General features: G+C 26.5%; 1 protein-coding gene and 1 long non-coding RNA gene across 3 annotated transcripts in view; one reads left to right on the top strand and one right to left on the bottom strand.

Annotated features, from left to right (window-relative positions):
- Positions 1-17,021, bottom strand: part of LOC126896731 (uncharacterized) — a 395,864-nt gene that overhangs the window by 118,141 nt on the left and 260,702 nt on the right. Inside the window, exons 3-4 of one of the 2 annotated variants that reach the window (XR_007701914.1) lie at positions 10,816-10,991; positions 10,609-10,742 (exon numbers count right to left, since the gene is read on the bottom strand). The gene's annotated coding sequence lies outside the window, so the exon portion shown is untranslated. Of the gene's footprint in view, positions 1-10,608; positions 10,743-10,815; positions 10,992-17,021 lie in introns of those variants that run through there. The other variant, XR_007701915.1, reaches the window with a different exon arrangement.
- LOC126896742 (uncharacterized) lies at positions 13,262-15,244 on the top strand. The gene is made up of 4 exons (XR_007701920.1): positions 13,262-13,458; positions 13,531-13,582; positions 14,859-14,879; positions 15,165-15,244. It is a non-coding gene; the product is annotated as an uncharacterized LOC126896742 (long non-coding RNA).

The following is a 17,021-nucleotide window of genomic DNA, read 5'->3' as shown; positions in this document are numbered from 1 at the left end:
GTTGGTATTATTACTAGTTATACTAACAATTTAAATATCACCGGGTTGTTGGTTAAATTAGTATTGGTTAATTTTTTTACTAGAATATTTATTAGCGTTCAAAACTCATTTGTATTATTCAAAGTTAATTGTATAGTAAATATATATACACATTTAATTATAGGTGGTCGAACATACAACTTATTTCTTAAAATCACTATAGTAATAAAGGGATTTCCAATAAGAGGTGTTATTTTGAATAGCCCACTATTTCGGTAGATGTCACTTTTGAAGCTGTAATTTTTTGACATTTGACAAGTAGAAACTACGCTATTAATAAAAATGGAACGATACACGCTTCAACAACGCATTGAAATTATTAAAATTCACTATAAAAATGATGAAAATTTGGCAGAGACGGTTCGTAAAACTCAAACATTTTTGGGTCGTCGTGAAGCACCTTGTCGGACCGCAATACAGAAATTGGTGAAAAAATTCGAGTTGTTGGGACAAGTTAGTGATGTGAAGAATAAAATTCGTGCAAGTCGCTCAAGAACAGCCGAAAATATTGTTGTTGTAGCCGAAAGTGTTGAAGAAAACCCAGGTTTGTCCATTCCTCGTCGTTCTTTGGAATTATGCGTTCCAGAAACATCATTACACCGTATTTTGCATAAAGATTTGGCTTATAAAGTCCAGTTAACACAAGAACTCAAGCCGGCCGATCATCAAAAACGTAGTGTCTTTGCTGATTGGGTCGTTGAAATGCACCGTGTTATCTCTCGAAGAGGCGATCACAATTGGCCACCGAGATCTTGTGATTCAACACCTTGCGACTTCTTTCTACACTAACAGCCCAGCGTCGATTCAAGACCTCAAAGATGGCTATCGAGGACATAGGGTAGTCACTTTGCGTTTTGGTTATGGAAAATTTCATGCAAAGGATATTGTCCTGTAAGCATGGTTGTGGTGGTCATTTGCCTGAAGTTATTTTCCACTATTAACCGCATACCTTCCTTTTTATAATGAAATAAACATCCGATCATTTATAACAAAAAATGGCATTTTTCTTTGAATATCAAAATAACACCTTTTATTGGAAAATCCTATATTTTAATCATCCATTTCATAGTTTTAGAATAAACAATAATAACTTTTTTTAACTAAAAAAAAATTATATTTAGATTTTTCTGTTTATAAAAAAATCATACAACAAAAAATACAACTGAAAAAATTAATACTTTTAGAGAGTTGCAAATTTATTTTTCCCATTTTCATTTTATCCTCGACAAATTTACAAAATATTTTTACGAAAATAGGTCTCGATAATGTTGGTTTTTTGGATATATATATTTTTCTTTATCAAAATTGTTTTTGACTAGAAGTTATTTAGTTATATACGTAACTTACCAAGTAATTTACGTGTTTGCCTTTGATCGAAAAAACGTCTGGGCGTACGCGAAATTATTTGCCAAAAGTATTTGGATACTTGCCCATAATTACTCTTATGTACGATTGTTATTTCCAAAGTGACCAAACCATGAATTATATCAATGTCAAGACTATTTAATGACAATAATAAGGTTACTTAGTATTGTTACCAAAACAAGTCAATGACACGAAGTTCCTGTTTTTATTTTCTTTAATGATTCTACGTAAATAAATATAATTAAAAATAATAATAATACTTTAAAAAAAAAAAAACCATAATGTCTGCAATTATATATTAAATATCTTGTACTTTTTTTAAAGTAATCTCCTGATGAGTTTCAATAGATTTGATAAAATATTACATAAAATTATATGTAAGTCATTAAAAAAATGTTGTGATTTATTAAATTTAAGATCATGTAAAATGTCAAAAGCTCTGTAAATTATTACATTGAATAGCGTAATTCTAACTAAACAAACATCATATAAGAAGTAAAAATGCTGAATCATTCAGCAGACATTTTTACTATTTGTACTAGTATATTATGTCCGGAAGTATCTTTTCTAGCCATAATTACAAGTAACACTATTTTTTAATAATAGAAAAAACTAACTCGACTCTATGAAATAATCTATTTTCATAAATGACAGTAGATTTAACGACTATTCATTTAAATGCCACCATACCTTCAAGAAATTATATAATTGGTGATCTGAATTCTAACTCGGTTACGACAAGAGTTTAATATCTTGTATTATAAGCCCATTGCACAGTTATGTACCACATGGACATATATGTATAACGTCATCATTAGTTTAATGTTGAAAAAGTTAACGATATCAAAATGTCCTGAGTAATTAATCCTCCATTTTATACAGAAGTAAATAGGTCCACGGTGCAAACTTTATTAATGAACAAACCATGAAGTATCGCTTTGTGTTTTGAAAATAGACAAGCTAAAATAGTTGGTATCAATAATGGAATCATCAGCATTTACATTCCTCGAGCTTGTCCACAATGGTACGCAGTTGAGACAGAGGCTTAACACTTAAATTACATTTACTTTTATTAATGAGTCTAGAATGCCTCACACCAATGAAGACTTAGTGCTGCATAATAACATGCCCTGTAGGCTAGTCTCGTACAGTTAAGATTTTGTATTCAACTACGGTATCTACTCTAAAATAAAAACTAACCTCGAGGAGTGTACCGGATACGAAATTGAAAATAAAATCTTTCATCTACTTTAGCTTGTGGCCAAAAAAACAAATGATAATGAATATCATTAAATATAGTGGCAGTTAAAATTAATAAATTAATTTTTAAGTAAAATGGTTTTTTAACATTTTTTTGCCCTTCGCTCTTGTTAAAGTACTATTCTTCAATAATAAATATATGTCATAGCCTGAATTTTGAAAAATAAAGTTGACGAAATTATATTTCTTAATGAGTGTTTAGAGTATACAAATAGTTTAATCCGGTCTTGATTGTAACAAAATTAATATTATGGTTTTTGCAACTGCTTAAAATTATTTAACTGAATATAATTTGAAAACACATCATAATGTGTTTATATATATAGGAACATATTCCTCACAAAGGTTTTTATATGTTTAACGTCTTCTTAGCTGAGTAACTTAGTAACTAAAGTATCTACTGATAAATTGACAAATCGTCATATCAGTTTTTGATCCATTATTCTAAAAAACTGCATTATAAAGGGTCATGTGTAGCCATTGTATTGATTGATATGGTACAACTTTATAATGACTATGCTTAATACTTTTAACATTAATACCTAATTAATTAGATCGCAAATGATATTTTCTATAATGCAATATCAGTTTTATCCGAACCAGGTTGGATAACTTTCTCTGTATGCTCTTATACTCACACGGTTAGCAATTATAATTGTACTGCTCCGTTAAATTTAGTTAGACATAAGAGTAATATGGTTGTTTACTTGAAACTAATTCGAGTTTTCATACCTACGCTCTTATTTATAAATAATTTAACTAAATATGTATAACATATTTAATATATTTAGTTAAATTAATGATTCTTAATATTATTTTTAACGCCGGAGCACACAGTATAAATGTACTGATACGTGAAGTGAGCTAACACCAGATATAATTATTGATCAGAAGGATACATTTAAAAGTAAAAATGACTTCGTTTACATTTTAGGGAATCACTATAATTCAACAATAAAACTATAGCCTTGACCGTGCATTCCCTTTTTGTTTTTTTCCCTCGAAAAAAATGACCGGAACCACATGCCCTATGATCATTGTATTATATAGTGCACGCTACTTGATTTCCAATCTTCATTTCCTAATGCACATTTCACGGCATACTGTAGACGCGTATTCGGTTATAGTCGAACAGAATTATCCAAACGGAAATTTCCTAGGCCTAAACACATGTGAGCATAAATTTCACGCGTTTTGTTAACCCAGTAACCCGATACTTTGTATGAACATTATTAAAAATACACAATGAATAATTAGTTACACGCAATATAGACTGTAAAATAGTAACTAAACCTAGATTACTATGTATGCGAGTTATACTTTTCATAACGTATTTATTTTTAATTTAAAACAAATAAATACATTAAGATGTAATGGTTTTAGAGTACTATTATATTTTGAAATATTTAAAATGAATATATTTTTAAACAATTTTAAGATATTATCATAACATATTAATAATTCGGGCACAGAAGACATAATAAATTTAGCATCTATTACTTTGTATTTGAGTAAGTCAGTTTTACTTGAATTTTATATTAAATTAATAATTCAAATGGTTTATTAACAGATTTTAAATGTTCACTGAAGTAATATTGTTTAATATGTCAGATGTTTAATTATGTCAGATCTGGAGTTAGAAAGATTTACTGTAAATAATAAAATAGGTATTTAAAAAAACTACCAGGGAAAAGTTGAATATGAATACAATTTATCCTTTTTTACTATAGAACTGTTTTTTTCTTAACGATACACGAATGATTAATTTATTTTAAACATTTTGAATACATTTTTTTATAATTGCATAAATATTTTGTTTTATTACGCAATTTTTGGAAATGATTAAATTGTATCTGATTAATGTAATTGCCGAATCTGTACCATTTTATTTGACCAATTAAAACTGTTTCGAAATGTACGATTTTTTTTGTCAAACAGAAATTATATAATTTTTATTTGTCACCGATGAATGTAATAACAAAGTGATTTCGTCTAAGACAAAAAATAATTAAAAAATTTAATATTAACGAATGTTTTATCTGAGATTTACAATGACAAACAACAAATACATTATTAGTAGAATAATTCATTGACAAATATTGAAATCAAAATATTTTTCAGATGAATTCTTAGACTCGCTAAAACGTGTAGGTTAGATATGTTCGCTGCTAGTAAAAACTTTTATGTACCGCCGAGGCTGTCAAGGGCTAGGTCATAGGCGTTCCGCTTCAGATTGAATTTAAGATAATAATTGCGCTGTGAACATAAATACTCACCGCGCGGGTTAATAGGGTTAAACATAAACGGACAACAATGCGCGTGGCTAATGTGATGATTGGAGAGGAACGTGCGGTCGTTCACGAAGCAACCAGACATCGACGTTCGTCTTTGTTATGTATGCACTATTTGTTTAACAACTTATAAAATAGTAACAATAGGGTTATTTCACTGTATCTAAGAGTTATCTGAATTAAAAGTAAATCATCAAATATATTAATTAGCTTCGAAACTCTAATATTATATTAAGGTACGTCAGGGTACCGACCTTATTTAGGAGCCGTATACAAAGTGATTTACTAAGAATACTACTTTCTATTTTTTCACAAAAAATGTACAGTTTACAGTTTGATATATTTTTAAAATCCATAAATAATATCAAGTTTATAGTAAGAAAATAATTTATCTGAGGGTAGATTTTATATAATATAATTTTAGTTGTAAGGGTTATCTGTGTATTATGATAAAAATAAAACATCACAAACACTTCCTCACACCTCGAATTTTCTAAAGCTATAAATTCTAATATATGTAAAAGTTATATTACAAAACAGTCAAACGATCAGTCAACATTCTATTTATACCATTCTCCATTTAATAGTAAAAAAAATAATAATATAGATTTCTATCTGACTTTCAAAAGTTACCTCTAAAATGTATCTTCAGAAATCATTTTTTCTTACTATAGACATTGTGCATAATTGAACCAGAGCGGTACGTAGTGGACTAATGTTTCGTAAGTGTTGTGATCGAATTACACGAATAGTATACAAATATTTTCTAAAACTTAAAATAATTCTGTAACTAACATTTTTTTTTATTTTTTGCATAATAAACTTTTCGTTCAAAATAAAAAAAAAAACAAAAACGATAGACTTAAAAAAAAAAAATGTATATAAATATAATTTTAAATACCTATTACTTTATATTGAATACTACGGTTCATTTATTTATTTTTGATAAGATAGCTTATTTTTGAACTATAGACGTTTTTTGTAAAAAACGTCTATAGGAAGTTATTGAATGCGATATGAGGACAGCTAATGTGGGAGATTGTGTTAAGTTGAAGTTTAGGATAAGGGTGGCCGACCCCAACTAGCTGGGATTAAGGCGAGGAAAAAGAAAGACGTTTTTGTAAAATATTCCTTATAAGTTGTCGTATATTCTGATCAAACTAGTTAAGCGCTCTGTTCTCCAAAATATCCGATGACTATAACCTTGACATTAATTAAATGAATTAAATTGTGAAATGTACATTTTTATAAAAAAAATCATTAATTGCCTGAAAAATGGGAGGTAGCATTTTTAATAATCACACTATATAAGTAAATCATGTTTTGTATATCTTACGCAGTGCCGTTTGTTAAGCAAATTATTATTAGCATGGGTAATAAAATAGCAGAAAAAGATAATGGAAATACGCACACTAGCATTTTAAATANATCATTAATTGCCTGAAAAATGGGAGGTAGCATTTTTAATAATCACACTATATAAGTAAATCATGTTTTGTATATCTTACGCTGTGCCGTTTGTTAAGCAAATTATTATTAGTATAGATAATAAAATAGCAGAAAAAGATAATGGAAATACGCACACTAGCATTTTAAATATAACGGCTACATCAATCACTTAGTCTTATGCATACAAAACAATTTGTTTTTCTTCTAACCATAGAAAAAGATTAAATAGTATGGCGATACTACTGATGTGATAATAATTCTAAAAACTGATTTGAATTTAGAATCATGTTAATTTAGGAGATCAGTTAGATCAATTTTTGAAATTTTGATTTTTTCAACCCTTAAGTTAAAGGTCGAAAAAATCTACATGACTGTATAATTTAAGTGAACATAATTTATATATTATTTGATTTAAAGTTCCAAAAAAAAAAAAAAAAAAATGTAGATACATTGTATTTTCAAGATTTTTGCATATTATACGATAAAAAAAGATCACTTGTGGCTAATATTATTTAAAACTAAAAAATATTTTACTAAAATATACAAAAAGATTGCATATATATATTTTTGGGGAAAATGTTATTATCATTAACAATACATCGTCATTATAACATATTTTTTGCTATAAATGGCGATTACATTGCTTTTTAATTGTTTTAACATCATAACACTACCATATCTAAACTTCTCATAAAATTTTCTATTGGTGGGTCAAATATTTGTATCGATATGTTAAACATAAATAAAGTAAAAAGTTTAACTTTTATAGCTCTTTTACTCAACTTCAAAAACCATGTGGTATAAGTTAACTTTAATATATAAGTCTTAAATTTTGCATATTTCGTTTTTCTTAGCATTAAGATCAATTCAGGGGTACCAGTATAAAAGTTTTAAAACCCGTTTTTAACCACACTAATACATATACTGTTTCGTACTTTTAAAAACAATTGACCAATAATTCTACATATTTAATTTTATGTAAATATTAATAAAAATTATTAACACAACTAAACTTTCTAAAAATTAATTTTTCACTAAGATATTCAATACGTGGATGACGTTAAAACACAATAGGCGCGTATGTTTATGCATTGCACTAATGCCCATAAACCCACAAAGTACACACCTTTTTAAAGTGTTCACGCTCAGAATATATAAAAATGAAATATATTACTACCAATAATTTGAAGCAAATCATACTGACTTTTTTTAAACAAATATAACACGAGTATTGTATTGGCATCCAGTGCCAAATAGGTGAAGAACCTTATTACCTACGATATACGTGACAAACTTAATCTATATAAATCCTATATAATTTAATATTTAAGGAAATAAAATTTAAACAAGTATTAATCTTGAAATATAAATAAAATACTCATATTAAATGAAATACACGGAATTATTGTAATTAGTCCCAAGAAATCTTTTGTTAATTTAAAATAAAAAAAAATTTATCTCAATGAAAGTTTATATTATCGTACATGTTATAAATTAATACTAAAACAAATAAATGACTTTCATGTCTACCATGTAAAATATAGATGTAACAATTTAATGTAATGATTGGAGATTAAGTGCTGTTTTTTTTATCATTAGTCATAACCCGCCCGTACTCTTCGTCCCGCTAAGGTATAAAAATGAGAATAACTTCCAAAATACCATTATCGACCAGTCATATTCTGAATTAGATTACTTTTTATTATATAAGCTAGTTCAATATGTATGTTTCCATTTAAAAAGGTTAAGTTGACACGCCTTTAAGTTATAAAAATAATACAATATTTTTCTTTTAGTATATTTTTTAAGTGTAAATACTGGATTCTACTAATTAGTAGTTATCTCAAGAACTTGTCCCTGTGTATAAGGGAAAAGAATACTTCTACGGTTCCTCTGTCAGTCGTAAGAGGAGACTAATGATGTTGTGTCTAATTAACAGCCGACGTAATATTTTGTCAAAAGTATAAGGCGTCCTAAACAAAACTTAGGCGGATTGTCCCATCCCGGATGTACACAGGGACAACTAGTAAGAGGAAATAAAGTAGATAAAAATGGAGAAGACTTAAAGAATAAAGTTTTTGATACCAGTTGGACAACTTGTGTGGTATCTGTTTCACGAATCATGTGTACAGGTCTATCCAACGCTTGTAGTGTCAACGGTATAGGGATATTATCATTCAACTCTAGACTGGACTCGTGTATAAGGGAGAAAGATAGATACAAAATAAGAGTAGGTACTTGGAATGTTGGAACATTAACTGGTAGAAGTCGAGAATTAGTAAAAATATTGAAGAGGAGAAAAGTTAATATTTGTTGTGTGCAGGAAACTAAGTGGAAGAGTGAAAAAGCAAGGAAAATAGGTGAGGGTTATAAAATAATATACTCAGGTAAGTCAATACAATGAATGGTGAAGAGATAGTAATAGATGAGGAGATGAAAAGTAAAGTAGTAGAAATAGCTAGGAAACGTGATAGAATTATAGTAGTAAAATTTATTTTTAAGGAAAAGTGTCAAATAAAATAAGTGCCTACATAAAATAAGCACTACAAGTAGAATGTGTTGAAGTAGATAAGGTAGTATTTGGTGAGATATGGATGAGGAAATACAAGGAATACCTGGTAATGATGATGCGGGGATAGGTGGAGATATGAATGGACATGTAGGTAATGAAAGAAGATGATATGAAATAGTACATGGAGAGTATGGTTTTAGTGAGAAGAATGAGGCTAGAGAAAGAATCCTGGATTTCACAGTATCATATGATCTTGTTGTGGTTAATACTTATTTTAGAAAGAGGGAAGAACATTAAATAGCGAGAAAGATGTATGGGATGCATCAATGAAAATGAATAAAGCAGTAGGACCAGATGAAGTGCCAGTAGAAGTATGGAAAATATTAGGCAGTGTTGGCATAAGGTGGTTGAAGGAGCTTTTAAATAAAATCTTATTAGAAGGGAAAGTACCTAATAAATGGAGGAATAGTACTGTGGTGCTAATATTAAAAGGTAAATGAGACATACAGGAGTGTGGAAATTAGAGTATCAGAAGGTTTTCGGGTAAGAGTAGGAGTGCACCAAGGTAGACTTAGATAGTTTGGTCATGTTATGAGAAGAGAAGAATCGGAAGCTGTAAGAACAGATATTGAAATGAATGTTGAAGGAAGAAGAGATAAAGGAAGACTAAAAAAAAGTGGGAGTAATAGATCACAGATTGATTATTTGATGTGGAAGAAAGAGAGAGCGTAAAGCGAGTAAAACATTGTAAAGTTATCCCATGCGAGAGTGTAACTTCACAACATAGACTGATAGTAATGGATTTGTCGTATAGTGGGAAGATAATATACAAAAACAGAAAGAACACAAGAGAAAAATCGAGGATTCATTAATGAAAATTGAAAAGAAAAACGAAAAAGAGTTTTTAAAGACGGTTATACAAGTTAATTTTTAAATAGTTAAATATAGCTAACTTATTTTAATATTTTCAATGAAAAACAAATTTAATGAATTAATGTATATTTCTTAATAAATATACATTTTTCTAAAAATATATAAACTTATAACGTTTACTAAACAAAAAATTAATAAGTATTTTACAGTAGTACTTTTTTCTTACAGTTTTAGACAAATATTTTAAAAATTTCCTATTTTAAAAAGCACATGTATTTATACTAGGTAAATAATATAGGTCTTGTACTAAGTAAATTAAATAATTTTAACAATAATGCGTTTAACAGTAATTAATCTATAAGATTTAATCATTCACTTAGCAACTAGATTGTAAAATAATAATTGTTGTTGTTGTTTATAATTAAAAAACTTAATATTATCATCAANATAATGCGTTTAACAGTAATTAATCTATAAGATTTAATCATTCACTTAGCAACTAGATTGTAAAATAATAATTGTTGTTGTTTATAATTAAAAAACTTAATATTATCATCGATATTGTTTAACTATCATTAAAACAACCATGATTGTTGTTAGGGGAAGACAGAATACATATAAAAAGTGGTATTAAACTGAAAATCTAATGAGATGAAATATGATGGACTATGCCTAAAATACTATTTCGAGCTAAATAGTTCATTATAATGCATTATGAAAAGAAACATAATACAATGAATCCCAAATTATATTAGCTTCGATGCGAAGCTGAAAAGGTATTGGTTTTACTATTAGGTTTTTTTTTTTTTATATGTCTGTTACCACTTTTTCTCAGCTCTCACCGAACGGATTTCTTTCAACGATACGTCAAAAGATCACAAATTGTATCTAGTTGACAACATTACCCTCAAAAATTGAAAATATTTTCCTCGTTCCCCGTAAATTAGGGAAATCTTCAAAAAAATTACAAATTTAAAAATCGCTAATTTTCGAAATTTTTTCAATTTNCCCGTAAATGGGGGAAACCTCCAAAAAAATTACAAATTTAAAAATCGCTAATTTTCGAAATTTTTTCAATTTTTTTTACTAAAAACTGCCGTAACTTTTTCAAAAATGAACATATCAATATAATTTTTTTTTATAGATGCTTGATGTCATTACCTATCATTTGGTATATTTTTTTTGTAAATTTGACCCTTTATCTGCCCACAGGAGGGGATTTAAAATGACAACTTTTTCAACATAACTTTTGAAAATGTTCCGGAAGGTCTGACACTTTTATATATATATCTTAAATTAAAGCTTATGTAATATACTTAAATTAAAAAAAAAAAATTTGACCTCTAGACTTGTCTTCACGGCAAAAATGGTTACCGAATGCTATTTTCGTCTGAAAATTCTCGATTTTATTTTTTATATTTTTAACTTTATAATGCTATAACTTATTGAAAAGTGTATGGATCAACACAATTTTTTATGAGAAATAATATTTTTTAATAATCCCCTTTTCATTCGACATACTTTATCTTAATCAGGATATTAATAAGGAACTAGCAAATCATGTAGTTTTTGGAATAATCCACCAATTTTTTAAAATTAAACAGTATCTAAAGATTTGCATCGAAGCGTTTTTTTTTTATAGTGATTTTAATCACTGTCAGATATCATTATACTTGATTCAACTATGCCACGTCACCACTGTGCCGCGACTCCCCTGTGCTGGGTTTTTTTTTAGAATAATATTTGAAATTTTGATTTACTACATTTTTTACAAAAGACAGCTGTAAAAAAAATTAAAATATAAGTATACATAAAAAATGAGCAATAAAAATTATTTTTGTTACAAAAATGTATAATTATAAATAGAATACTAAAATGGAACTAACTTAACACTCAAATATGAAAAAAACGGTTTTTGAACTTTGCCAAAATATGTTAAACATTAATAATTATCTATTATAAGTAGGAAAGATAAATACATATGTTTTAAAAAATCTATCATTCATAAAAAATTGTATAGAAAGGAAACCTATGTTAGCAGTTATGAATACTAAAAACTGGTTAATAAATCATAATAATCATATAATAATTCAACAATTAGTAATTAAAATTATACAACAAATTAACTTGTAGTAAATGAATTTAAAAGAATATACTCTTTTCCAACAATTACAATTGAATATTTAAAAAAGTGCAAATAATTACAACAATAATTAATGAAATGGTTAGGTTAATTAATTAATTTAATAATAACTAAATAGAATAACAATTTTATTTTAATAAATATTAACAAGAAAAGAATTTAAAAATAACAATGCTAGATCAATGCTAACAATAAAAGATAATAAGTAGTGTAAGATAGTGATACATTTAAAATTATTTTTATTCATTCATAATGATAATTTTTAAGTATCAATATTATAATGCCTAAAATTGTTTTTGATCATTTGACAAAAGATAATAATTTGTGGATCTAGTTAAATAAATTCGTTGTAATACAATTCATAGTAATTATAAATTATACTTTATAAATAACTGTACTTGTATAGACATCTTGTATCATTTATTTTCATAGATTATTTGTGTGGCATAGTTAATCAATCACTCTGTATAGCGGTAATTGATTCTGCATCAAACCAAAAAATTAATTTTTTCCCAGTCACATACAATTTCTAATTTAATGATTATAGATTCATAGTTGACAGTTAAATAAAAATCAAATTATAGTGAAATGATCAGTTAATTTAGTGTTAAACTTAAGTTTAGTAGTCCAAAAGCCAGTTTAAATTATTTTTTTATTCTACTTAATTAATTTATTACAAATCACTTAATTATGTGTGTTATTATATGAAATATTAAAAAATTGACACACATACAAGTTATAAAGGATGAACATAAATAATACTCTATGATTGATATATTGAGAAAAACATTGAACTCAAAGATACCAATAAAATATTTTGAATATTATTCTTATTTTATGATTAATTAAGCATTTTATGTAAGTGAAACACTCTGTAAATAACTTGTCTATATACCCTATAACTCTATTCTTGTAATTCAATAAGTACATATTCTAAAGTTGTTATTGACCTATCAAAATTTTCTGTAAGAAAAGAATTGCTTGATAAAAAAGTGTGCTATTAACGTAGTCTAAAAATGCAAAAACTGTTTAAAAAAAATTACAACCAAGTGATAATTGATTAAATAGTTATTGAATTTTTCATATCTTCATGACTCACTATATAAGTTTTTTTTCTATATTTAATTAAAAATTCTTCTTTAAATTAAGAATTTTTATGTTATTTAAAATGATATTTTAATCAATACATATTTAATTTAATTTATTATTTGCAATATTATAGTNTGTTATTTAAAATGATATTTTAATCAATACATATTTAATTTAATTTATTATTTGCAATATTATAGTAAATTATTATTTATTTGATAAAGGTAGAAAATAGCAAGATCAATACGTGTAGTTTTTTTTTTTTTGAGCAATTTTTTTAATGTATTTAAGACCTACAAAATTCACATAATTTCAACATATAATTTTAATTTTTTTTTTTAAACATTAAAACTTTTAAACGACTTTAAATAAATTTTAACTCATCGGAGTAATATTTTATTTTTATTTTAAACTATAACTCACGGAAAACAGTCATGGTACGTAAAAAAACTTTTAATTTGATCTTTTTTTCAGTTATATCTTACTTTTTATTTTTATTTTTTTTGTAGCATTTAACACTATCAATATCCATACTAATGATCGTATTTACTGTACTACAAGGTAATTTTAATAAATATTTTGTTTGTGTTTCTTGATTATAATCTTATTTTATTATAACTCTATGAGAATGATCGTTATAATTTTATGAGAATGTTAAAAAACTAAGTTATACAAGGACCCATTTTGTAACAGAATTTTTTTTTAATGAATAAGTATGTAGGCTATTACATTTTTGGCCATTAAAAATTGTCCGGCATATGTTTTGTGTTCAAATTTGAGATTTATCATTGTGAAATATATTTATTACTTTAATTTACTTCGTTTTTGTACAAAAAAGTTAATAAACATTATTTTAAGTGTTGTATAAAAATACATATGATACCAAATTTTGTAATAAATAAAAAACAGATGATGTATATTTGGCCAAGAAAATAGAGTTAGAATAGAGGGCAATCTCAGGGGTTAAAAATATAATAAAATAGTAATGCAATATTAGAACGGTAATTATGATATACAATAATAATATAAGTTGGGTAATTGAATACGCAATTTGTATCAAAATTTGTATTTCCCTTAAAAATCCTTATGTCATGCAATAATATTACAAGTAACCCAATATCAATAATTTTCTCCGTTTATTAGATGCACTTCATATACAGGGTGTTCAGTAAGTCAGGAAACGGGTTTCTATTGTTCTCATTGTTTGTAACAATTTATAATAAATTAATTTTATTCATATGTAACATATGAATAAAATTAAGATCAAAATACATGTAAATAAACTTCTCATTCGAAAATTTTAAGTTAAATATAGATACTAATAATAGGTACTTTTATTTCTCTATTGTAAAAATTTAATTGTCGAATCTTAATATTTAAAATAAAAAAATATTTACTATTTGTCTACCGACTTAAGCATATTAATAATTGAAAAAAAAAATTATTAGTTTTACGTCCTTATATTTTCCGAACTTAACATGCCACAGGGGGTGGTAGCTCTATTTCACATGTTAGGAGGTCAAATATGGTTCTTTGATAGGCTAATGATGGCCGGCTTGCACAAGAGACCAGACACCCACTAATGAGAAAATCACAAGAAAATCTTGTTGCACCTTGGTGATCGAACCCAGGCCGATACATACGTTTCTATCCACAAGGCCAGGCCAAACCCTAGTCAACTCAACCCTACCCAACCCCTAATTAATACTTTCAAATAGGTTTGGTTTAATAACAATTAAGCAGTTACAGATCCTATTCAATTATTCCAAATTTAATTTAATAAAGCTATCGTAATGTTATTATTTTGGTTGATTGAGTAAGAATTGTTTTTTTCTAGTTCAAAGCAAGCCGTTATGTTGTAAGTAGTACTTATATTAAATTTATTAGAAATCAACTTTAAAAACAATTGATGTTAAATGGATACACATACTTATTTGGTGTGAAAAATATTCCTTGTTCTTTACTATAACAAAAAGCAAAATCGATCTAGGAATTATTCTACAATAATCCTGTTTCCCCTAACAATAGTCTACCCAAATATTTTTACCCAATAAATTGTCTAGTGCCATAATTTAATGAAAATTTAGTTTTTGTATTATTATTATTATTATTATTTAACATTAAGTTTTAATTTTTTTCGCAGGTTTATGTGAGTAAAAATATTGCAGTTAAAATCATCAATTGTTATGCTTAATACTAAAAATATATTTTAAGGAATATTTCAATACTACTAAAAAGATTAATACAAAATAATTTCAATATTTTTCTAACATTTTGCATACAAATTTATTTAAATATTTTGTTTCATTAATTTTGAAATATCTATTTCATATTTAATATTTTCGTAACAGTGTAAAGAAATTGTAATCTTAGTATCATTATTCATATAATCATTAATTAAATGTTTATATTATGAGATTATTATTATTTCCAATTGTTATTCGAGTTTACAGTTGATCATATTATGGTCAATACGATGACCCTTATTTATAGGAGAATTTTTTTTTTTTAATTCAACCATGTTTTACCATAAAAAAAATTAGTTTTACGAAATTTGGCTAGGATTGATCAACCCTAACACGTGCCGCTAGAGAATTGAATGTTGAACTCAAGGGTTGGTTTTTTAAGTTTTTTGTAGATTATTCAAAAAATAATACTCTTACCGTAAAAATGAACATAACATAAATAAATCTACTAATTGTCTATAAGAAAGTTTCAGACAAATTTTATCAAAAGTAAACTATTTGACCGTAAAAAAATAGAATTTGTACCTCTAAAATTTTTTTTGATACTTCTTCGAACTTTACAAAGAATTCTAAGGATTTTTTTTATAAAAATGCAAATATAACATAGAAAATAAAATCAAAATCTACTCTTGTAGATCACTAATTTCAACTTATTTTACTTATAGTATTTGATAAAATTGAATTTCTTTTCGAATTTTAAATCAATTTACTTACAAAGTTAATTTATAATCATAAGTACTGTAGTTTTTCATTAAAAAAATTTACGGGAACATGACATTTATGAGATTTATCTAGTTGAGCGTATTAAGAATCAAATAGTTGGAAATAAGTTACCATCTAACGGACATATACTAAGCGTACTTTTTTATAATTTACGGTATGTGCAGTTAAAATTACACTAGAGTTCTAAATTGGCTATTAAAATAACATGCTTCTATTGGCAAAAAGCTATAATTCCATGCCGAGTTGAACAACATTTTATATTAAAAATCGAAAAATTGTATCATACTTTAAGACAACTGCATAAATCATCTAAGAGATTAACTAAAATACAATGAAAAATATTAATAAATTTAATGAAGAACTAGACGATTTGTTCGATATATCCCACTTGAATGTGCTGGAATTGATTTCTATTAACAATTTTTGTTTACGCAAAAAGAGAAAGGTAGGCAAACCTGAATATTGTGTACTGATAATAAATTATTAAAAAAAAAAAATTTTTGATGAAAATTAAAAAAAAAACGTACTTATTCTGAGATAAATAATCGTAAGTTGAAACAAAAATAATTTTTATCTTAAAACCTAGTATTCTTAATCATTATTTTCAATTAAGATGTAACTATAGAGCTTAAGTCATCCACCAGTGGAAGTTCACTTGATGCAATTTATAATATAAATAATGTTGAAGAAAAAGGAGAAGTGCTCAGAACAACAGGCCCGTCAAAATTTCAGACAAGAGGTACTTCGCAGTTTTTAATTAATAATCTGTTAATCGCATTAGACAAATGTAAACTTACCGACCGTGACGCAATACATATAATCTTCACAACTGCTGAAGCTCTAGGTAACGATATTTTAAAATTATATATTAATAGAAAAACTTTACAAAGTGAAAAAAAAGATTTTCGAAAAAAATAGGCTAAGAAAATGAATACAAATTTTATAAATTATTAAACAAAGATAGCCTAGTGTAACATTAGGATGGCAATATGCTCCTCGATTTATCTGGAATGGTAAAAGTACATAGATTA

Source organism: Daktulosphaira vitifoliae, unplaced genomic scaffold, assembly GCF_025091365.1.
Source record: "Daktulosphaira vitifoliae isolate Bord-2020 unplaced genomic scaffold, ASM2509136v1 Scaffold_1, whole genome shotgun sequence".
In the NCBI taxonomy this organism is placed as follows: domain Eukaryota; kingdom Metazoa; phylum Arthropoda; class Insecta; order Hemiptera; family Phylloxeridae; genus Daktulosphaira; species Daktulosphaira vitifoliae.
The sequence above is the reverse complement of the archived record's forward strand: the minus strand, read 5'-3'. Positions and strand labels throughout refer to the sequence as shown.